Source organism: Psammomys obesus, unplaced genomic scaffold, assembly GCF_907164565.1.
Source record: "Psammomys obesus unplaced genomic scaffold, mPsaObe1.curated_primary_1811, whole genome shotgun sequence".
NCBI lineage: Eukaryota > Metazoa > Chordata > Mammalia > Rodentia > Muridae > Psammomys > Psammomys obesus.
In genome coordinates, this window is record NW_026596101.1 from 19,589,813 (window position 1) to 19,614,056 (window position 24,244).

The window sequence follows — 24,244 nt, forward strand, 5'->3', positions numbered from 1 at the left end:
TTCAGTCCCCCAAATTTGTATTTTTTACATGATTAGACACAGAATTTTTAACTTGGAAGATAATGTATCCTCTTAAAAAGATAAAAGAGAATTACTTTGTTTTTATTCGTGTCAAATACAAGTGGGTTCCCTGGGAAGCCAGGAGCTGGTGTTGGATACAGCAACACTGAAGTTGCAGTGGGTTGGGGACTGCTGGACTTCCTTCCTTCCTTCCTTCCTTCCTTCCTTCCTTCCTTCCTTCCTTCCTTCCTTCCTTCCTCCCTCCCTCCCTCCCTCCCTCCCTCTCTCCCTTAGGTATTGGGAACTAAATTTGCATCCTCTGTGTACACTTACTTTTTGAGGCAGCACTGCAGCCCTTGATGCCTTTTCTTTTTGTCTATACTGTAGCACTCCTTTGTAAGCCTGAGCCTAGAAATGTTAAGTATTCTGATTATGAAGAAAAAGTTAAGCACCAAGCACAGGTGCACAAAAATACTTACATTTCCCACTTGACTCAGCAATACTTGCAAAGGCAGTCTTGAATGGAATTTGGAAACTCTTTGCCCTCTTGTTCCCAAAGCTACTCTGAAGTGGCAGTGATCATCACCTTGTCCCCTTCTGAGGAATGCTGCTGGCTGTGGGAAGTGTTTTCAGAGAGCAGCTTTCTAGAACCTTGTAGAGCCCTGCCCTTTTCTCTGAGGGTCAGCCAACATCATACTCTTAGACTGAAAGGAAGCATCAAAGTAGAGAAAGGAAGACCCTGGGTCCTCTTTGAAAACACCCTTGTCACACAATGGAGTCACCACAGCCTGCCTCTGATGTCTTCAGTTTTTCTCTGTTAATGCTCCATTGCCCAGCAGGGGGCAGGACCAGCTCTTTCTTCAGGAGAAGCCACCGGCAGAACATTTAGATTAGAAATGGCTAAGGCAGAGGCAGGGCAAATAAAAGCAGAAATGTGTGAGTGACATCCATCTCTCCGGACTGAGTGGCATTCCATTTTAATCATGTGTCTTCTCCTAATAATTGCTGTTTATGTACATCAGACACTTTGTCCACGTACTTAGTAAAAAAATTACTTGGACCATAATCAATTTGTGAAAATTCATTATTTTCCTTCTTAGGGAAACAAAGGCCCAAGGCTCAGAAAATCTTTTTAAAAAGACTTACTTTATTTGTTGTTTTTAGATAGAATCTCTGTATGTAGTCCCGGCTGTCCAAGAACTTGTTGTGTAGACCAGGCTATCCTCAAACTTCACATAGATCCATCTACCTGCCTATGCCTCCTAAGTGCTGGGGTCAAAGTGTGTGCCACTCTACCTGGCTGGAAAGTTTAAGTAATTTGTATGTCCTACCTTCCACAAAGGGATGCTGAGAGATTTGCAGGTGTGTGAGGGAGTTGAGTCCTGCTGCCACTCACTCTGTAGCTCCAGGCTGGCATCCTTGTCATATCCTGAATCCTGCTTTCTCCTCTAGAGTGTTGGTAAGAATAGGCATGAGCCACCACACCTAGTTCCCAAAATTCTTTTAAACTTATTACAATGACTAATGGTACGTCACGCAGTTGGATACTTCTTTCTTTCTTTTCTTTCTTTTCTTTCTTTCTTTCTTTCTTTCTTTCTTTCTTTCTTTCTTTCTTTCTCTTCCTTCCTTCCTTTTTTCTTTCTTCCTTTCTTCCCTCCCTCCCTTCCTCCCTTCTTCCCTCTCTCCCTCCCTTCCTTCTTTCTTTCTGTTCTTTCTTTTTGAATCCTTTCCTTCAAAACCACTTTGTTGTTACTAAGTAACTTTCAAGTTTCCCGGCTTGAGAAAAATCAGTGTTCCTGAAAGATAGGAGTAGATCTGGTGCTGGAGCCTAAAGTGTCCCATTTAGCTCTGATAAGGGGATTTATCATCTTGTTAGATTTCTCTTCTTTGTAGCCAGTGATCGTGGTATCTGAATGGGTGTGTTCAATTAATTACAGCCTTGGAGGAACTATATTGTGTGGCCTTTACAACCTTTAGGATGTCATTCTGTAGTTCATCTTGTCGTTGGTTTTGTTATGGGCATAGTTCTGTCTTCCAGGGTGCTCCTTTTATGATTAGGGTGTAGGGATTGAGAATCCCTGTCTCTTGTTTATAAATCCTAGGTACTTAACTGTCTTGAGTACGGCACTCTGACCCTACTTCCATCATCATACTAACCAGAATTACACTCAGCATGTTGCCTTGTGGTTCCTAAGCCGTCATTTTTCCAGTATCGTGACAGTGTGGTCTGGGTCCTGCAGACTCTGGCTTTACTTTATAGCCTGTGCTCTAGCCAGGCCAGAGCATCCCTTCCTTGCATCCCCTCCTGATCTGCTTGGCCCTAGCCAGTACCTGCTTAACCAGGTGATAGTGTTTCCCACATGTGCTCAGCAGTGTACACAGACCTTCTAGCTCTGGGAGGCAGCAAAGTTCAGTGACCACAGGTTCTACTGTTTTTGGGTCTCTTGAGCTTCCTTTCTGAACAGCTTGAAAGGAAATTTCTCATGCTTGGCACTGGTAGATAGATTGACTCTTGGTGGGAGTATTATCACCCTTAAGTAGTGTGCTAGCCTTTAAACTGTGAGTGTGATGTGCACATAAAATAATGATTCCCTATGGCTTTTCGTGTTATTTATTCCTCTCACCCTTTGTCCCTGCCTCCCCACTTCCCAGTGTTAATGCTAACACCCCCACCTCTGAACCCCGTTTTCCTCATTTATCTCTGTCCCTTAATAGCACAGGACCTTGAGGTTTCTGTTCTTAGAGCTCTTTACCTCCTTTTTGTGTTTGTGGTTTCTGCTGTTACTCCAGGTTCTGTGCTGGAAATCTAAAGATTTAGAGCATGTATCCACAACTAAGAGCATGTAGCATTTGTCTTTCTGGGTTATCTCACTCAACATAATATTTTCTCATTCATTTACCTGAGAATTTCATAATATCATTTTTTTTACAGCTGAATAGAACCCCAGTATGCATATATTCCACATTTTCACTAGCCATTCATCAATTGAGGGACTTTGAGGTTGTTTCCAGTTATTATTGTGAATAGAGCTTCAGTGAACTTGGCTGAGTAGTTATCTGTGGACTAGGATGTTTGGACATATGCTAAGAAGTGGTTTATTTAGTTTCTATATGGTAGATTTGTTTTCACCTTTTTGAGAATTCTCCATACTAATTTGTACCAGTTTGTAATCCCATCAAAAGTAAATGCGGATTCTTTTCCCACTTCCTCGCCAGCATTTGTTGTCAGCTGTTTTGTTGATATTTGCCATTTTTACTGGGGTGAGATGAAAACTCAAAAATAGTTTTAATTTGCATTTTCCTAATTGCTAAGGATGATTAACACTTTCTGAGATATTTTTTTAGCTATTTTTACTTTTATTTTTTTGAATTCTGCATTCAGATGCATAAAAAAATTTCTTAACTGGGTCATTTGTTGTTTTGATTCTGTTTTCAGTTCTTTATAGATTCTGTATATTAGTGCTCCGTAAGATATATTGCTGGCCAAGATTCTTTCTCACTCTGGGATCCTCGCCTCTTGATTCTTTTCCTTTGCTGTGCAGAGCTTTTTAATTTTACTTAATCTTACTTGTCTGTTGTTGATCTTACTTAATTCCTGGGCAGAGAATTCAGTAATCCCCTTCCTATACCTGTATCTTCTAAGGAACTTCCTATGCTTTCTTTTAGTAGCTTTAGCATTTCAGGTTTCAAATTGAGGTTTTTGATGCCTTCGGAGTTGACATTTGTGCATGGTAATAGATATGAGTCTAACTTCATTCTTCTAAACATGGGCATCAGTTTTCCTGTTGTCATTTGTTGAAGATGCTATCCTTTTTTTTCCAGTGCATGTTTTTGACATCTTTCTCACATAGGAGAGGTTGTCGTTGTTCATGTCCACTTGTGTTTGGGTCTTCTATTTTGCCGTTGGTATATGTGTCTGTTTTTGTGGTAGTACCATGCTGTTCTTATTACAGTAAATCTGTAAAATCTGTACTATATCTTGAAATCTGGATGGTAATTCCTCCAGAACTGCTCTTTTTATTCAGGGTTGTCTTGTTTCTCCAGGGTCTTTTGTGGCTGTCTGTGGGTTTTAGGATTTGTTCTCCATTTCTGTGAAGAACATAGGGACTTTGGTTGGGAGTTCATTGAGTCCATAAATTGCTTTTGGTAGAATGGTCATTTTAACAGTATTATTTCTACCAGTCCATGAGCATGGGCATTTTCTAGTGTCTTTATCAGTTCCGTTGCTTAGAGTAGAGAGGTGTTTTTTTTTTTTTTTTTTTTTTTTTTTTTTTTTTTTACTTTCTTGCTTAGTTCATATTTATGGGTAGACATACAGACAGACAGACAGACAGATGATAGATTAGATAGATGATAGATAGATGGATAGACAGACAGACAGACAGACAAATAGGGATTGTATTGTGAATAGGCGTGTGTCTGTGATCCCTTTCTCAGCCTCCAGGTGGACAGAAAAGCTACTGGTCTTTTGTATGTTGATTTTTGTTTGCATTCTGTCATTTTGCTGAAATGTGATGATGTCTAGTGGAAATTTCAGGACCTCTATGTATGAGATATCATTAGCATGTGCATTAATTTGACTTCTTTTCCTATTTGTGTCCCTTTAACACCTTGTGTTGTGGTTAGGGAGGGCTTCAAGCTGAAGGGGAGTTGGGATGATGGGCAGCCCTATTCCTGATTTTATTGGGATTGTTTTCAGTTTGTGTCCTTAGGATGATGGTGGCTGTGGGTTTATAATATATATCCTTTATAATGTTGAAGCATGTTTTCACCAGTCCAGTTTTTATCATGGAGGCATGTTGGGGTTTGCCAAAGGCCTTTTCTATATCTGTTGCTACATTATGTGATTTTTGTTTTTATATCTATTTATATGATTTATTATATTTATTGTAAATGATCTTTTTAAAAATAATCCTGTATTTGACTTGCAAGTATTTTACTGAAGATTTTTGTACCTATGTTCATCAGGGATAATGTTCTGTAGAGTTTTGTCAGGCCTGCCCACTTTTCTGCCTATCTGTCTACTTGGCTGCTACCTGCCTTCGTGCCTATCTTCCTCCCTCTCTCCCTTCCTTCTTCACTTCCTCCCTCTCCTTCCCTTTTTTGGTATTAGAGTAATATAGGTTTGTAGGCATTTGGAGGTGTTCCTTCTTTTTATATATTAAAAAAATAATTTAAGAAGAATTGGTTGTGGCTCTTAAAAATCCAGCTGAAATCTGCTATATCAGGGACTGAGGTGTTTTTTTGGTTTTTTTTTTTTTTTTTTTTTTTTTTTTTTTTTTTTTTTTTTTTTTTAAAGTTGGAATGCCTTTTTTTACCATTTCATTCTTTTTGTTTTTTTTTAGTTTTGTTTTTTTTTTTTTTTTTTTTTGCGTGTTTGTTTGTTTTTGTTTTTATCTTGATTTAACTTAGGTGGCTTAGATGAATCTAGAGCTTCATCAATTTCTTTCACATTTTCCAACTTCTTTAGTACTTTATTTTTTCATGTTAACTTCTTGCTCAGTTAATTCAGGCAATTTTTCTTTCTCATTAGTTTTAATCTGAAGTCCTTTTAATTGGATATTGGATATTTTGGGTCCCCTTTGCTTGAAATACTTTTCAAATCTTTTCTCTTTAAGGTAGTGACTATCTTGAAAGATAAACTTCTCACAGACAATAAAAAATTGGATTTTTAGCTAACCTGTGTCTCTTGATTGAAGATTTGAGGCTTTTAATATTTAAAATTGTTGAAAGGTGTGTGTTGATTGTTGTCTGGTTGTAGTTTGTTTTTCTTTTTGTGTTTGTCATCCTCTTTTTGTTTGTTTGTTTGTTTGAGTAATCGTGGCTTAATTTATTTTTTTCCTAGTGCCTCTTTACTACTTCAGTCCAAAGTATTGCTTCAGTATTCTTTGTGAGGCTGGTTTGGTTTATTTGTTTATATTATAAAAATGTTTCTCTGTGTTATAACTATGGCAGGTAGTATTCCTGGGCACAGTGGTATAGCACTGGGCAGCCACGTTTTGTTTTTTTTTTAAACTTGAAGTACAGTGTTCCAGTTCTTCTGAGTTTTAATGTTTCCATTGAAAAAACAGCTGTTATTCTTTTGTATTTTTCTTTATATGTGCAACTGTCAGTATTCTTTTGTTATGTATGTTTAGTGTATAAACTATGGTATGCTCTGGGGAGGTGGTGATCTTCATTAATGTCATCATTGTCTTTTTCCTTCTCCACTGTTCTCAGTGTTTCTAATATCTGTTATAGGTAGGTATGTCTTTATTTAACTCAGAAAGTCTTCTTCTATGATGTTATTGTAGATCTGGTGTATGCCATTGACCTGAGATTCTTTTCCTTCATTTGTGTCCATATCTTGAAATTTTGCTCCTTAAGGGGTCCCACAGTTCCTTATGTGTGTTTAAAATTTTTCCACATCCTTTGCTTCTTTGATCTAATTCCTCTGTGTTATCTTCAAGTCCTGATAGTCCATCTTCTGTTTGATCCATCCTACTTGCAGCCTTTCTTCTCTATTTACTAATTGGGTTGTTGAGTTTTTCAATTCCATCTTTATTTTGGCTTGAGTTCTCTTCAATATTGCTACCTCTTTACTGATTTCAGCCTTCATCATTTCATCCAGCCATATGTTTTTGTGTTTTTTTGGGCATCACTTATGCATTTATTTTCATTAAATAGTTCATTGAGCTGTTTGTATACATTTTCTTGAAACTCCTCGAACTTTTTTATGAAGTATATGGTTGTTCTTTTTAAAAAAAATAAAATTTATTTGGCTTTATTTTTTATGTGTGTGTGTGTGTGTGTATGTATGTATGTGTTTTGTCTGTGTGACAATGTTGGATCTCATAGAACTAGCGTTATAGTTACAGACAATGTGAGCTGCTATGTGATTGCTAGGAACTGAACCCATGTCCTTTGGAAGAACAGCTAGTCTTTGTAACCACTGAGTCATCTCTCCAGGCCAATAATTGTTCTTTGAAGTTGTATATTGTAGAGTTCATTTAGGTAATTTTCATTGGAGAATATTTCTATAATATTGGTAGATTTGGGGGAAAATATTCTACCTGGATCTTTCGTATTGTGTCTTTGCAAGGAGAACTGCACACTTGAACTTCTTTAATTGATTATGTTTCTAGTCTAGGTTACCCCTGTTGAATGGTGGTTGTTTTTTGTTTTCTTGTTTCTGTTGTTCAGTACTGGTTGATTTCAGATCAGGTATGAGGAATTGGTGGTTCAGTCCCTCAGATGCTCAGTGTTGGTTTTGGTTTGAAGGAATGAGGGTGATTCATTAGTAAGCAGGAAAAAGTATATTGGGAAAATGGCAGATTTACTCTAGGTAGTGTGCAGGCTGTGCTACCTGGGCTATGCCTTAAGGTATGGGAATGCCATGGGTGGTCTCGATTTTGGGAACTCACTGGGTAAGTCAGTGTACAAACTATGTGGCCAAGGCCTTAGAGTTAGGGGAGCGCAAGCAGGTGATGTTCTAATGATCCTTCAGACTGGACTAGTATGCAGGCTGTATGACAGGGCTAAGCCTGGTGCAGTCCGGATTGATCAACTGGGCTGGCCCCCAGAATATGTCGCCTGGCCAAGTCTGAAGACTGAACAGATTGCAGTCAGGCTAGGGTGCAGGGAAGTCAGCAGACTAGAGGAGAGGCACAGGATGGGTTCCTGGGCAGGGCATGGAGATCGGATATAGCAGGGGATGGTTAAAGCCACATGAGCTGAGTAGATTAGGCTGACGTGAAATACAAATTTTTGCTAGCAATATTTACATCCAACAGCCTTGAAACAGGGAAGACTGCTCTTTGAAATAAGAATTTAATATCCAGCTGATACTGCTAGCCTGCCTTGAGAAGAAGAAATAATTGACTAAACATGTGGCTTGAACTACTGAGATGCTATGTCAGTTGAATGCTAATCTATGTTCTGTGTTTATGTTTTTCAGGTAAGGAATTACATTTGGTTCTGCCCGGTTCCCTAAGGGGAGTGACAGATGCTGTATTCCTGTGTTCATTTGTAACCTGCCAAATCATGCACAATTTGCTCGCCCAGAAATCTAAAGCTTCCAGTTGTAAGTCCTGCACTTCATATTCCTGTCTGTGGAAGCCATCTTGTGGGGAAGAATTCCGCCGAATGTGCTGGGTTATGTCTTGTGCTTTGTGCAGAATTTTTCGGAGTAGCAGTCAGAATTACTGTGTGTACCTTCTCCTTTTTGTTTCTTTTTATTATTCTCATATAGCACAAGGCATTCTGATTTCCTATATCTAATATTTCCACTGGGGGGGAAAAACAAACTAAATCCGTGAAAATCGTTTTCAATGTCTGCTTCAATCCCCTGTTGGGTAGAGTCTTTCAGAGGACATCTATGGTGGACTCCCACCCTCTTCCCTCTCTTCAACCGCTTCCAATGTCTAGCCTGTGTGTCCTTCTGAATGAGAATGAACCTAGTGTCCTTCTTGTTATTTAGCTTCTTTAGGTCTTCTTTAGTATGATTACGTGGTTTATATGGCTAATATCCACTTATAAGTGAGTATATACCATATGTGTCTTTCTGGTTCTAGGTTACCTCACTCAGGATGATCTTTTCTAATTCCATCCATTTACCTGCACATTTCATGATTTCCTTGTTTTTAATGGCTGAGTAGTATTCCACTGTGTAAATTGTACCACAGTTTCTTTATTCATTCTTCAGTTGAAGAACATCTAGGTTGTTTCCAGATTCTGGCTATTACGAATAAAGATGCTGAGACTCACAGCCAAACTTTGGGCAGAGTGCAGGGAGTCTTGTGGCAGAGTGGGAGGATAGAAGGACCTGGAGTGAATAGGAGCGCCACAAGGAGACCAACAAAGCCAACAAATCTGGGCCCAGGGGGCCCTGGAGAGACTGATGCACCAACCAAGGACTATGCATGGAGAGGAACCTAGTCCCTGTCTTAGGTGTAGCCCATAGGCAGCTCAGTCTCCATATGGATCCTTTAGTTAGAGGAGCAGGGGTTATCTCTGACATGGACTCTGTTGCCTACTCTTTGATCACTTCCATCTGGTAGGGTGGCCTGCAAGGCCATAGGGTAAGAGGATCCAGGCAATCCTAATGAGACTTGATGTGCTAGGGTAAGGTGGTAGGGGAGGAGGGCTCCCCCTTTCTGTGGTCTTGGGAAGAGGAGGGGAGAAGCGAGAGGGGGGAGGGACCAGGAGGAGATGAGAGAGGGCACTACAATCAGTGAAAAAAGTAGATAAATTATAATAAATAAAGTTTTCAAAAAGTACCAGTGTTGAAAAAATTCAAAGTTAAATAGACCAACATTAGATGAGTCCATGTTTATAAAATATACTGAATGGAGAGATGCAGAGACATAATGTAGACTGAAGGTCGTCAGGCTCTGGAATGGGCTGGATCGAGAACCTCTTATTTAACAGTTAAAGAATTTATTTCAGAGCTGTTGAAAGTGGATACCCTTGATGACCGTAGAACATTGTGAATGTCATCACTGCTATAAAATTATACAATTAAAATGGTCTAATTGGGGTCATCTATGTGAACAGACTATGATAGTTTAGCAGGTAGAGACACATGCTGCCTAACAATTTGAGTTTGATGCAAACTCAAACCCATGCAAATGTGGAAGGGGAATAATGACTCAATGAAGTTGTCCTCTGACCTCTATACATGTGTCTCTGGCACATGCGTGTGCATGGGTATGTGTGTGCACACATACCCATGCACAGTCATAAACACATAACAAGCATAAATTTAAAATATTATCCAAGTGGCAAATTTTATATATTTAAAGACAAATAAAAGGAAGACTCACCCAGAGACATCCTACCCTGAGCCTTTACTATTCACATCTTGCCAGCGCTTTCATACATTTATTTTTGAAACATTTGTTGCCATTGAAGTTGAGTTCGTTGAGTATGTACAGCCCACATTTCACTTTCTTCTTTCAGCCTTTTGTCCCGAACATTTCTCTGTGCTGTGGGGACCTTTCCATCAGTGCTGTTAGTTGCTTAAAATGTTTTCTCAGGGTCCTGGAGAGATGCTTAAGAGTACTTGCTCCTCTTGTAGAGGATGTGGGTTTGGCTTCCAGCACCCTCGTGGCAGCTTGCAGCTGTCTAACTCCAGTTCCAAAGGACCCCAAATCCTCTTCTGGGCTGTGTGTACGTGGTTCACATGTATGCACACAGTCCCTCACTCCTACATACACATAAAATTTAAGAAAAATGTTTAATAAAAGGATTTCTTATCTGATTCATTCATTGTGGACCATGCACCACTACCACATTTCTCAGTATTCTCCTGTTCACACTGATTTCTTCATTTTGTTCATTCAGGAGACACCCAGTGAGCATGTCTGGACACCAGCCAGGCTAGTCATTGTCTCTGAGAAAGGTCAAGGCTGTGATGGGTGTGGCTGGGCAGTGGTGCTCCATCATCTGACCCATGCAAACTGGTTCTACATTGTGTGGCACGGAGGACACTGGGGTGGACAGTCTATAGAATGTTCATCACTCCTCTGGACTTGCCATTCTCTCATATAGAGTTTATTGTGAATACATGGAAGCTATCTGAAAGCATCCTGAAAAAGAGAAACCTATCATAAGCATTTTCTGCCGTCATTTCTCATGCTTCACTCTGCTGTCACTGAAATACAGAAGATACTTTGGCCTCTTCTGAAAACTGACGTGTGACATAATGAACATTTTGAAAGAGTCTTTGAAAAAATGCACCCTAGTGCATTTCCTTATTTGAGTTCCCGTTTGTTGTGAGCAGTAGAAGGACAAAGCTGCCAGACACTAAACAGTATATTTGTGAATTTATATATTGTCATTACATGTCATTTAATTGTTCCCAGACTTTTTTATGTTGTTTCCTTAGAATTTGAGAACATACACAAAAGGAATATATATTCCATCTTCCCTAAATACAGAAGAAATAATTATTGTATTAAAAGCTTTGGTGAGGTGAATAGAAAACTCGAAAGACTTTTAAAATGTTAACAGAGACCTGGACTGCTTCAGAAGTGTTTACTCCCTGGTTAACTAGGAAGTTGGTGGGATTCGAGGAGCTGGGTAGTTACCTTCCTAAGAAGCTTCCACCTGTTCTTATTTTACAGCGCCAGGCATACAGCGAAAAACTTGGCATACGGCTGAATGGATGGATGCATTTTGAAAGCACAGACCTTTCTGTAGTGGGAATGGACAAGATAAAGATTTCTATGTTAACTCATTGTCTCAGAAGGGATAATAATAGAGGCTGTGTGCTGTGTGACCCTATGTGTCTGACAGCTGAGGAAGTGCTAACCCCTTTTGGGTTGTAAGTCCACAGGGGATCTTGCTCTCTTTTTCTCAGGTGATTTATAAAAACAGGCCCATTTTACCACATCTCCCCTTTTTACTTCCCTTCCATATCTGTTTTCAGCCTTTTATTTGGGCAGATGTGTTTTGGTGTTTGTTTACAAACATTTCCCAGACATATTGTTGATCATCCGGTTCCTTCAGTTAACAGCAGCTTTCTTGGGCTGTTTTCCTACATTTCTGATTGTCAGCTTGATAAATGCTGTAGGTTTTCGGAGATGCAGAGATAGAGAAGTTTCTTAGCTCAGCAGAATCCAGTGGGAATCAGATAAAGAGAGCTGGGACAGTTGACTCAAAAGGAATTCACCTGGGAAGGGAGGGGGTCATGAAACAGTGTGGCTGTGGTTTGCATCTTGAGTAAAGCCAGTGTTTGTTCATTTATGCGTGTCCTCCCCAGATATCACACACACAGTCACTTGAACCTGGATTTCATTGAGTTCTCTGATTTCTGGATGGAGACTGGCTCTTACCTATCAAGAAGGAGGGCAAAGAGGCTCCAAGTCCATGGACCTGGCCCAAGAGCACATGACCAATCCAGTTCATGGTGGACCCCACAAGCCACACACCCTGACACACCAGGCATCACAGTTTTTTCTTGCTCTCTACATAAAGTTTATTGAACTCCGAAATGTGTTCTGGGATTTCCGTAAAGAGAGAGAGGAAAAAAAATGGACATGACTCAGAACGTGGGCTTGAGGATTCTAAGAGTTATCTCTTGACATTGAATGGGCCGGTGATGTAAAATATTCGGCATGGTGCTTGGTGAATGCCAAGCGCTACACATGTGATGCTCACGGTTGCTGTTGCTTGAGTTTTTGCCTTTGAACAACAGAAGCCTTTGTTGTTCTTGCATTTGATGAAGTGTTAAATGTTGCACAGTGCTAAGCATTTTGATGTAAATATGCATGAATGCCATATTTCTATGCACAGATAAGCAAGGGCAGTGAAAGCCTCATAATGTGATTCTGTTATCTATTTTCCAGACTTCATTCTGTATAATCTGAACACCCTGCTTAGTCAAGGTCATGCCTCCTCTCTGCTGTACCTGTTACTGTATACCAAGTTCAGGCCATGAACTTACTAGATATTTTATGAATGAATAAGTAGTTGAAACAAGTCATGAGCGTTTGTCGTGGAATGCTATCCTCCAAGTTAACAGCCACCTTCATAGTCAAATGTGACTTTGCAAATGACCCCAGAGATCACACTTGTTGGTTGCTGACATCTGCCCATGGAAGGTGGGGATGAGGAGGGCCCCCCAGACTTGCACTTGAGATTCTGGTGGTTTTCCCACACCTCCTGGCCAGTTGCATGTAATTCTGCTCAAATTGTAGGTGACCTCCCTGTCTTTCCAGTTTCGCATGTTGCTGTGAGTAACCCTTTACCCATGCTCTGCAGGTAGGCCCAGTAAATTCAGTGCATCCCTAAGTTGGAATTTGGTATAATCATACTTTGTTTTGCCATTGGAGCCCTATAAGGAATGGGTAGACATACATCTCCCCAAGTGAAAGAGGTCCCACAACATCAATAAACAAGCTTGGATAGAATCTGTGTGTGTTTGTGTTTTCTAAACATTGAATCGCCTGGGTGAAGGTTTTCTGCTTATGTATAACAAATTCCATTGCCAAGTGGAATATTGCCCATTGATTTGTATGGGGCGTCTTCCTCAGCATTAAAAGAAAACCACTACTTTTGCTATCTATAGAGGCAGTGGTTTAAAGAATCCTTCCAGTAGCTGGGAAAATCGCTCCGTCTGTAAAGCTTGCCGCACAAACTTAAGTACCTGAGTTATGATCCCCAGCATCTGCCTGTTACTGTTACCTCTATAGAGGCAGAGAGAGAAGGATTTCTGTAGTTCACAGGCCAGCTAGCTGAGCCAACCAACCAGCGACCTTGCCTCAAGCAAAGAAAAGGAAAGGAAAGAAAAGAAAAGCAGCTCTGTAGTGACCGAGGAAGGCACCCAGTGTCAACCTCTGGTTTCTGTGTGTGTACATATACTCCCGTGTGTCCACTCCCCACCCCCAGATGTTTTCAGTGTGTCCTTGTCAAAGCTCTCTCCCTGTAGCTTATGGAAGATAGAGCTACTCCATAGTAGGCTTTAAAATTCTTTTGTAAACCTTAGATGTTGTTGCAGTAATTGAAGGTGCCGAAAGTGAGGGCATTTTACATCATGGTGTACCCATCAGCTTGCAGCTTAGTAAGTGAAGCAAACACGGCGGCTTTGGCAATTTGGTAGAGCTGGAGACTCAACAATTGGTTGGTAGAATAAGGTCCTAACTAGTTTTTGAACCTGCTTGCATACTGGAGTCCAGTGTGTCCATTGAAGAAACAGCCCAAGAGCTAACGGAATGGCTTAACCAGTAAAGGTGCTTGTTGTGTAAGCCTGGTGACCTGAATTCAATCCCTCGAACCCATATAAAAGTCGAAAGAAAGAACTGACTCCGCAGATTCACTTTCTGATCTCCACATGTACGCTGTGCCATGAGCGCACCTCCACAATAATAATAAATACAGTAGAAAGAAACTTCCTAGATACTATTAACCTCTGCCCCCCCAAAGGTTCCATTAAAGCCTTCTTCCTCATCATGGAAGCAATAAACCTGAAACCCTTTGGAGAAATTAGACAACTTAGAGAAGGAAAGCAAAAAGTTTGAGAGATGGTGTCTGTAAAGATGTACCACACAATGTATTTGGAGCTGGATTTTTTTCTTAGCAATGCATTCCTACAGTGTTCGTATCAGTAAAGGCTTTTATTCACAATCTAATTTTAGTAGCATAATAACAGTGGTTTTACAGAAGCTTAAGTTCACAAAATGTCTGTTGGTCCTAGCTGAAAAATGCTTCTGAATAGCTGCAAACTAATCCATAGCAATTACCTCTGTCTTCCCTTCTCCCTGTTGTCTCAGAGGCCTTCCTGAGACCCTGGAAATCCTTTAGAGTAACAGGAATCCTTACTGTTCAAAATACTTTTCTAGTCAGAGGCAATGGACATGGTAATTAGAAAGGGTTTGGATTAGGGCTTCTTAAATTTAGACCCCAGCATTCTTGGCTCTCTGTGTTTGTGACCTTTGGGTACACTCCTTAAAGACCCTCAGGAATGGTTTCTGTGGTGTGCATTGGGACAGACATTGTAGGGTCCTCCTGGGAAGTTCTGCAGGGTTAGACAGAGTGATGTATGTTTGTAATGCACCTTGCACAGTGTCTGGCTCTCAGAAAATAACATTCTTACAAACCCTGCTAACACAAGCCTAAACAGTCATCTCTAGCGGAAGCTGATTCAAGGCAAGTCCACACAGATATGTGAACATAGATGGTTATTTATTTTTCCCTGTGTGTGGTTGCACCTGTGGGGAGAACTTGTGGGAATTTAGTGTGTATTCCTCTTTAAAGCTTTGGATAAAGTATCATGCGAAAGAGTTTCTTGGTTTTCTCTGAGGTTGTCCACTCAGTGTCTATTGTTTCAGTGAAACTGTGATTTAAATACTTGGGTACTATTGTGAGAAGTAGCCCAAAGCCATTAGCACCAAGGGATAAAAACAGGAGCTTTTTGAAAACACTGGCTGTTTGTGCCGGGCTTTTCCTTGTATACGTGCAGTCTAATTTTAGGAGAAGCGATGAAGCTCCTCTCCTGGGCTAATGATGTCTGTCCATGCATCCTTCTGACTCGTTAAGTGCCACTTCAGATTTCCACCTTCACCCACTTCCACCCCACTCACCACGTGTAGCTGTGGCAATGTTGACAAGGTGTCTAATGAGCTCTGTTCCTTGCTGTAAAATTGTTTCTAACTCGACACATTTTGTCTGACTTTTGTGATTTGATGCTCATTACCTACCCTCGTCAAATCCTCACCTCCTTTCCTACAGATGAGTTTGTAGGACCTGATGTCATAGGCAGCAAGCAGCCATGATGAGTGGTTGAACCGTTAGACCAGGTGGTTTAGGTTCTCAGTGGTTTAGGTTCTTTCTAAAGAAAGAAAAAGTTTCTTCATACATATGCTTTTTTAGACCAGGCAATAACCTGGTCTAAAGACATTTAACCACTTTAAATGTTAGGAACCCAGATAATATGGAGATCCCATTTGTCTATTATTAGAACAATTAAAGTCAGCAATTTATGAACTGGAAATGAATCTTTAGATAAAGCAGTCTGCCTAGTCCTCTCACATTTTCAAGGGAGAAATTAAAGGATAGGATTCTAGCACAATCCCAGTAAGAATCTGATGAAAAAAATATTTGGAAGTCGAAAACATCCACAGATTTTTAAATTTAGCTTTGTGTGTCTTTCAGGAATAAGTTATCATTGAATTACTGAAATTAATTACTGCCCTGATTTTGAAGACTCTTCTTTGTATGCAAACATATGTACTTTAAGAACCATCCTAAAAGGGGCTGGGGAGACAGCTTAGCTGCTGGAGTGGCCAAGGACTTGAGTTTGGATCCTGTGTGATCCCAGAGCCAGGGAGGTGGACACACCAGAATCCTTGTGCACACTGTCCAGTGGCCTAGCCCAAAAGGTGAGGTACAGGTTCACTGAGAGTCTGTATTAAAAATAAAGTGAGTTTGGAGAGATGGCTCAGTGGTTAGGAACACTGAATGCCCCTGTACCGTACTGGGGGTCCATTTCCATCACCCATACAGCAGCTCACAACTGTCTGTAACTCCAGTTTCAGGGAATCCAACACCTTCACATAAAATACAAATAAATAACCAAAAAATTAAAGTGACAGCCTGGCAGTGGTGGCTTCTGTCTGTAATCCCAGCACTCTGGAAGCAGAGGCAGGTGGATCTCTGTGAGTTTGAGGCTAGTCTGGTTTACAAAGTGGGTCCAGGACAGCCAAGGCTACAGAGAGAAACCCTGTCTCAAAAAACCAATAACAATAATAATGATGATGATGATGATGATGATGATGATGATGATGATAATAATAATATAGAACAATTGAGGAAAACACCTAATAGTTAAACACTGGCCTCCAGTTGCATGCTCAACATATGTGTATACACATCTATATATACATGTGAGCCAACCAACACACACACACACACACACACACACACACACACACACACACACCAATATATTTGTAAAATTGTAATGATCAGAAGGTAATTTTTGTTTTTCTTCTTTCTTTTTTCTTCTTTTTTTAAACAGAATACTAGATATAACCTTCCTGGAAATTTCTGCTTAGATATTCGCATATGTCCAAAGGAATCGTGTCCTTTCTTACATACTTAGAGGACTTCTGCCTCCTCTAGGAATCGTCAGTGGTCACATTGAATTGGAAACAGTATGGAGTATTCTGTGCTGCTGAAATAGAGATTTGACTAGTGACAATAAAGGTGACATGGCCCACTCACTCCTATGCTGAACCTGTTCCCCATCCCCTGTCCCATCAGCTGTGGAGAAAGTGAACTGAGGGCCTGTCCTTATTTCTGAAAAAGATAAATGGCTCTAAGAAGGGCCGTTAGATCAGTAGGAAGAAGAGAGTGGAGTTTAAAGCAGACCCAAAATTGGGTAAAGTAACTGTTGGGATCAGGCCGTGAGTGTTGTATTAATGTGGCTGTGCTGCTCTTCCCTAGGTGAGAATTAATGGCAGTGGTCTCATACAAATGGGGAAAGTGGGTTTCTTCGTCTCCTTCCCTTGCTTGGGAGTGTTCAATTGACACCATTTTCTGTGCTTCCAGACTGAACAGGCAGGGTAAGAAGCAGCCCAGACTACTGTAGAGATTTATCTATGCTTTAATACGCCATAGAAAGCCACTTGTTTGTTTCAAAATTAAGATGAAACACCCAAGGAAGGGACTGGTTGAAGAGTTAAGCAGTCTTCAAATTGCCACAGCTGCTGCATCTGTCCCTATCAGCCAGATGGTTTTTTGATAGGATGAATCTCATTGTAGGAGAGATGGATGAGGTTTTCTTCTGTTTTTTTTTTTTTTTTTCTTCTTCTTCTTCTTCTTCTTCTTCTTAGCTCCAGATGAGCTTATAGTAGAAATGTCTGTTGAGGTGAACAGATTGAATAGGTTGGCACGGTTTCTTCCTTCCCATTGTTTGGAGTCATGCATCATTTAAAACATAGAGGTTCCATATAAAATTGTTTTTCTAGCTTATCTTACAAACACAGAGAGACATACATGCACACAGTCTCTAAACGAATGTGACAAACTGGGACATGATCGGTTACCCAGAATTTGGATTTTGTCTGAAATCTCTAGTTTGCTGTAGCCATTGCCATCCCCTATTATCTTAAAGTGAGCTCATTTCTCTTATGGCCATTTTTGATCAATGAATTGAAGAAGCACAGACTCACATTTTTTATTCAAGTTAACGACAATCTTTACATACAGTTTACTGTGCTCAGTCAGTGGATATGTTAACCCCAGGAAGTAGACCAGACTTTGGTATGGGGGAGGTATGTGTTCATAGTTAAAAGTATACCAACTTAAGTGTGGTATAGAAGCTCTAGCTAGATGCTTGAGGAATTTCTTTATGCTAAGACGTCAATAAACATGCAGTTTACTTTCAATCTAGTTCAAAGGTCTATTTTGTGTGTGTGTGTGTGTGTGTGTGTGTGTGCGTGTGCGTGTGTGTGTGCGCGCGCACTGTAATAATAGGAGCCTCTAGAGGGCAATGGAAAGCAGCCTGCTGGTAGGGTGCCTGGAGCAGAGGCTGGAAAGAACATTCAATAACAGTTTTTGTTTGTTTAATTTTGGGTTGTTATTTTGTTTCTTTTTCCTCCCACTGTAAGTCATAAACACGATATTTGCAGGATTTTGTGTCTTGTATCAGAGTATGGGATGAAGACTGCATGTGCCTTTTGATTGGCTGCTAAATGCCCAACAGTGGGGCTGTGGTCTTGGTACAAAAGCATTGTAAAGGGAATCTAGATTTTGTTCTCTTGTTTCTCTGAGGCTCATGAAGCTTTTTGTTAGACCAAGACTGAATTCATTTTATTCCTAAACATGCCAGGATGTAGCTTGATACATTCATTTAAATGTTTTGTTTTCCTCTACCAAGAAGTAACACGAGGGGGAAAGATTTTCACAGGACCTAAGATTCTTTATGTGTGACTTTCTAATATCTTAATATTTTACCTGAACAACAAGTAATTTCCACCCACAATATTTTGTTTGTCACTTTGTGAAATGTAGAGGGTGATTATCTCTTGTGCTTTTAAACTGCTTAAGAATGAAGTGGACCATATGTTAGGTTACAAGTCTGGCTACTGATGGCATTTAACGTTCTTCTCAGTCTCAGCCTTTGTATCCTGGGATTTGAAAGCACTGTTTATATAGTGGCTGGATTTTAAGAAATAATATTTAAATCCTTAAAAATTACTAGTAGACTATGATAATGGAAAGTCTTTACATAGTCTTAAATTCCACTTTAGCCATACTGTGATTGAGTTTGGTCACATGATGGTTTTAGCTATAGCATGGAAATTACTTGTATAGGGGTCTCTTAGTTTCTCCAGGATTATAATTTTCTGATGACAAGGTTTCAGTTTTGCAAGCCTTTCTGAGCTCTTCCTCTTAGGCCACTCATGGATCCTAGAACTGTTAGTTATACATCTTTTAAACTATTTTTTTGAGATTTTGCTTATTTTTATTTTATATGTATGAGTGTTTATCTGATAGTATGTTTGTGTACCATATGCTTAGTGCCCCAAGTGGCCAGAAGACAGTGGATCCCCAAGGACTGGAGTTATAGAAATTTGTAAGCTACCATAGTGGATATGGTGAATTGACAAACCCAGATCCTCTGGAAGAACAGTCAGTATTCTTTTATATATATATTTTTTCCTTCCAAGTATATTTTTTATCTTAAATTATTTATTTTTTTATTATTACAATTTATTCACTTTGTATCCCAGCTGTTACCCCCTCCCTCAGCCCCTCCCAATCCCACCTTCCCTCCCTCTTGTTCTCCCATGCCTCTCCCCCTATTCAATAGGTCCTCCTCCCTATTCATCTGACACTAGCCTGTCAGGTCCCATCAGGACTGTCTGTATAGTCTTCCTCTGTGGCCTGTTAAGGCTGCATCCCCCCCACCCCCACACACACTCAGAGGGAGGTGCTCAAAGAGCCAGCCACTGAATTCATGTCAGAGACAGCCCCTGCTCCCCTTACTAGGGAACCCACTTGGAGGCTGAGCTGCCATGAGCTGCCATGGGCTACATTTGAGCAAGGGGTCTAGGTTATCTCCATGCATGGTCCTTGGTGAGAGAATCGGTCTTTGCAAAGACCCCTGGGCCCAGAATTTTTGTTGTTGTTCTGTTGCTCTCCTTGAGGAGCTCTTGTCCCCTCCAGGTCTTTCTATCTCCCCCTTCTTTCACTGAGCTATCTCTCCAGCCCCTTGGTTATATATCTTAAATATATATTTAAAACTTTTTCAAGGCTAACTAGAAGAAATGCCCTGTTATTCTGGCTACCTTTTTAATTATTTAAGTTTGTGGCCAGATGGTATTTCCAGAGATGGCATGATTGATCTTCCTTCTTTTCATTGGCTGTGGTAAAGAATGATTAGAGATGGATTTTCAATGGGGGTGATGGTATATCATCCTTCTACAGTATTCAGACTTGAGAAAAAATAGAAGGTAAACTATGATTTTTTTCCCTTTTAAATTTTTATTATTTTAAATTTATTTATTTATGAGTGTTTTGCTTGCATGTCTTTCTGTACATGTGTGTGACTGGTACCCACAGAGGTAAGAAGACTGTACTGGGTCTCCTGCAACTGGAGTTATGGATGGTTGTAAGCCACCATGTGCGTGCTGGGAATTAAACCTGGGCCCTCTACAAGAACAATGCATGTTCTTAACCACTGAACCAACTCTGCAGCCCCAATTTTTTTTTTTTTTTTTTTAATGATCGTTTGTTGTTCATAGATCCTTCCACTTTAGCAGGAGGACGTGTCTGTCCCTGGTCACTTGATCCTTGTTGTTCCTACTCACAGGACCCAGACTTCCGTTACAACAATTAATTCATCTTAGCAAATCAGGTATGTCTTTAATCCTATCTGTTAAGTCACAATTGGTCTAGTGTCTAGGAATTGCGGATCACTCAGTTAGAAGGTTTACCATGCCTGATGCTCTGGGTTAAATCCTCAGCACTACATAAATTGGTTTTGTGGAACATACCTGTGATCCCAGATCTCAGGAGATGGAGTCAGGAAGAACAGAAGTTCAAGGTCTTCTCCAGCTACATAAACAGCTTGAAGCCATCCTGAGTTACTTTTCAAAACAAAATGAAAAAAAAACCAACAATAAGCAACAAGACCTGGGACTGGCTCAATGGTTAAAGTGCCTATTCTGCACATGTGGGATCTTAGTTTGAATCCCCAGCACCCACATCAATGTATGAATGCTGGGTGAGCATGTTGGTCTGCTTATAATTCCCATTCTCAGAAGGTGCAGACGGAAGGTCTACAGAGCAAGATGGGTAGGTAGACTAGTCATATCAGTGACCTCTGGGTTCAATTGGAGATCAGTTGTAAATGAACAAGGTGGAAATTGATCCAGGAGATTACAGGTATCAGCTTATGGTACTCTGCCCGGACTATAAATTTGTGCACACGCAAAACAAAACAGTACCAAGCAACAAAAATGTGATTGGCTCAGAGGTGCAAGAGGACCCACCTCTTGCTACTGCCGTAAAGAGCAAGCAGGTGACATTGTCCATTCCTGAGTGGAAGTGGCAGATACTCATAGAAATGAATCATTTAGCATTCTCTCCTGCTTCCTTCTTCAAATACAGATGTGGAAACCATCTTATGGGAATGCGGTAGAAGGCTGTGGATTGAAGCTAAGATGCAGGGCAGGGTGGAATAGAGACAACATTGTTGAATAGCTGGGGGAAGAAAGTCAAACAAACAAAAAAATCCACACAGGCGTCGCAGTACTTAAGCCACTGTTTTTCAGGGATTCTTTTATTTTTCAGCCCACATTTCCTAATTGATAAATAGTTTTAAGGCAAAATGGGCTTTTATGTATACCAGTTAGATGAGATGAAAAGTCTCAGTCTGCTTTTTTGTAAATATTATTTTCTGTTGGCTTGAAAAGAAAGACAGACGTTGAGGAAATGTAATTATACTATACATATGTGTGGTAAAGTTTTAATTTTTAGTTGAACCAGAGGCCTGAAAGTGTGTGCTAACAGAAAGAAAATAATCTGGCCTGGCCTGTTTAATTAAATCATTGTGAACTCCTCCTGTGGAGTCAAACATCAGAGGGGGCAGGACTGTATTACTTGGTGCTTTCAGCATTGCTGTTTCCATTTTTCCCCCCTAACCATTTATTTTCTTACCTAGTCCAGTCTCTTTCTTAGACTATTGTATCATATGAACAGCAGGCTTATTCAGAGACTCGCTCAGGAGGCTGTGACTGTACTACATTCCTTGAGTGGCTGAAATGATCAGGAGAGCTGTGGTGTATGAGAGAGAGAGAGAGAGAGAGAGAGTCCTTGGAGGCCAGAGGTTAAGGTCCAATGCTCTCCTCATTTGCTCTTCCCTTCTGTTTTGAGTTAGGGTTTCTCCTTGAATCTGGAGTTCATTAATTGGCTAGGCTGACTGTCTCACTAGCTCCAGGGATCTTCCTACCTACCCTTCCACCCCAACATTACGCAGTATTCCACTGTACCTGGCCTTTTTTTTTTTTTTTTTTTTAAATCTTCTGGGATCTGAACTCAGGTCCTCACGCTTGCCCGGCAAATACTTTACTCTCAGCCTTTTCTTTAGTCTTTAGAGTCTCTCTCTCTCTCTCTCTCTCTCTCTCTCTCTCTCTCTTTGTTAGCAATAATGAACCTTACAGGTAGTTCCAAGAATGACAAACAGATTTGCTTAAAGAACTTGGCTTTGCTAGGCGGTAACTAGAACACTTAAATAAAGCAGTATTGGCAGGCAGTGTTGTTAGATGAGTTCCTAAACCTCAGATTAGAGTTTAGTCTCCTTACCATTTCGGGTCCTTCAGTCTGTTGGTGACTGTGTCTGCGCTGTATTTGTCTGCAGAGTCCAGTGCTGGTAGATAGTGATGTCACAGGGCTTGGCCCAGCCTGAGACTTTTGTACTAACTCTGCTGCACCAGTCAGAGTCTGGCACTATGTAAATTCATTGCTGCAGAGCATTTACCAGAGCAGTGACTGCCTCATGCCGTTTCTTTTGTTATTGTTACTCTCTAATTTCTAGAACAGAATTTTCTTACTGAATGAAGCAGAATGAAGACTCAGACCTTTGCAGCGGTAAACTTTTACAGAATCAGTTTTAATTGAGTCAGAGTTAATCAGAATGTAGCATATTTCACTCCTTTTTATTCCTAAGAGTATTAAATATGTTATCATTGTGTGAGCCGATGTCACGGGATATTGATTCAGTTAAGGTGGAGACTTATTGTTTAAAAACCAATTGGTTTCAGTACATGCGGGAGCTTTCCTAGAAGACTAATGCTTCTGTGATTGAAAAAGCTTTTGCTTGAGTTCTTTTTTCCCTGTGAGAGTCCAATGAAGTTTGTAAAGAATAATAGTGTCTTAGACAAAATAATATTAAAGCAAACTTTTTTCTTTCTTTCTTTTTTTTTTATGAGTAGGGTGGGGAATGATTGCACGTCTTCCAAAAGGGCCTTTTTAGGAGAAAAATGGCCTTGAACATGTGTCCATTGCTTCTCTGGGGGAAGGTTGGTCTCTAGGAACTGAACTAGGTTGGTAAGGTGTGAATTCTTTACATACAGTAGTCGCCATGGTCACACAGGAAAACATGTCACGGCCTAAAACCACCCTACACTGGGCCTGGGCATGGTGGCTTGGTCAGTAAAATGCTGGCTGCACAAGGGATGGGGTTCGTGAAACACCTTGACATTTCAGTACAGCGGGGAGAAATCTCACAAGCCGCACTCCCAGATGTAAATCTGCAGGTCTGTAATGGCTATGAGAAAGGAAGAATCCGTTTTCTCCAGGGATGAGCCCACTGAGAGGTCATACAGTTTCACGTTTCTCCCTGAACACACACACATAGAAGTGACACTAAATGGACTCATCAGGTTGTATTTATATGTGCACATATGTGCATGCGTGCTTGTATGTGTGTAACGATAATAATTAATGCAGAAGAGGTCATGAATTTGAGAAGGAGTTGGAGAAGTTGGAAATAGTGTAAATATAATTCTCATATATATGAAATTCTCAAGAAAAGTAAAAAGTAAGAATGCATGCCAATTTGACAAGTGAAAATAAATTTTATTTTATTTTATTATTTTTTTAATCTTATATAGCACTATACATTTGCAACCTCAGTGCTGTAGAGGTAGAGACAAGGAGGATTCTGAGACTAGCTGGCCTGCAAGTCTAGCTGAGTCCACAATCTTCAAATCCAGTTGAGAGACCTCCCTAAAAAAAAAAAAAAAAAGTAGAAAGTAGCTGGGAAGACACTCAACATTGATCCCTAGCCTCCAGATGCACACACCCATATACTTTCACAGCTATGCCACGCAGACAAGCGCCCAGGCAGGCATGCAGGAGGAGGAGCCGCAGCGGCGGCGGCGGCGGAGGCAGCAGCAGCAGCAGCAGCAGGCTTCCTCTGAAGAAGACCCGTCTTACTGTGCACTTGACAGCCCTCCATGATCTGTCCCTCCCTAGCCCTCCCCATGTTGGGTTAAACCCTCTTCACCTCTCACAGGGTGCTGGGGTGTTTTTCTTCAGTTTGCATTTGCCAGGTGTTAAAAAACCCTTTTCCCCAGATCTTTACTTGCCTGGCTACTCCTACTAAGTGCTCTAAGATCACTCCCCTTTAGAAAGCTTTCCACACTAATGAAGTCTAAAGTAGCACCCTCAAAGTCCAAGTCACGTTATTGAATCACTCTGACTTAAGAAGAATGTAATGCGAATTTGAGATTCTTCTGTCTCCATTTCTGCT

General features: G+C 40.5%; 1 protein-coding gene and 1 long non-coding RNA gene across 23 annotated transcripts in view; one reads left to right on the forward strand and one right to left on the reverse strand.

Moving 5' to 3' along the window:
* Positions 1-24,244, forward strand: part of Magi1 (membrane associated guanylate kinase, WW and PDZ domain containing 1) — a 605,088-nt gene that overhangs the window by 243,458 nt on the left and 337,386 nt on the right. The gene's annotated exons all lie outside the window — the stretch shown is intronic.
* On the reverse strand, positions 17,077-22,355 carry LOC129692261 (uncharacterized). 2 transcript variants are annotated; one of them, XR_008722663.1, is made up of 5 exons: positions 22,294-22,355; positions 21,649-21,765; positions 20,982-21,147; positions 20,484-20,576; positions 17,077-17,342 (listed from the first exon to the last, which is right to left on the reverse strand). It is a non-coding gene; the product is annotated as an uncharacterized LOC129692261 (long non-coding RNA). The 2 variants fall into 2 exon arrangements; XR_008722664.1 differs by lacking the exon at positions 21,649-21,765 and having other exon boundaries at positions 22,294-22,332.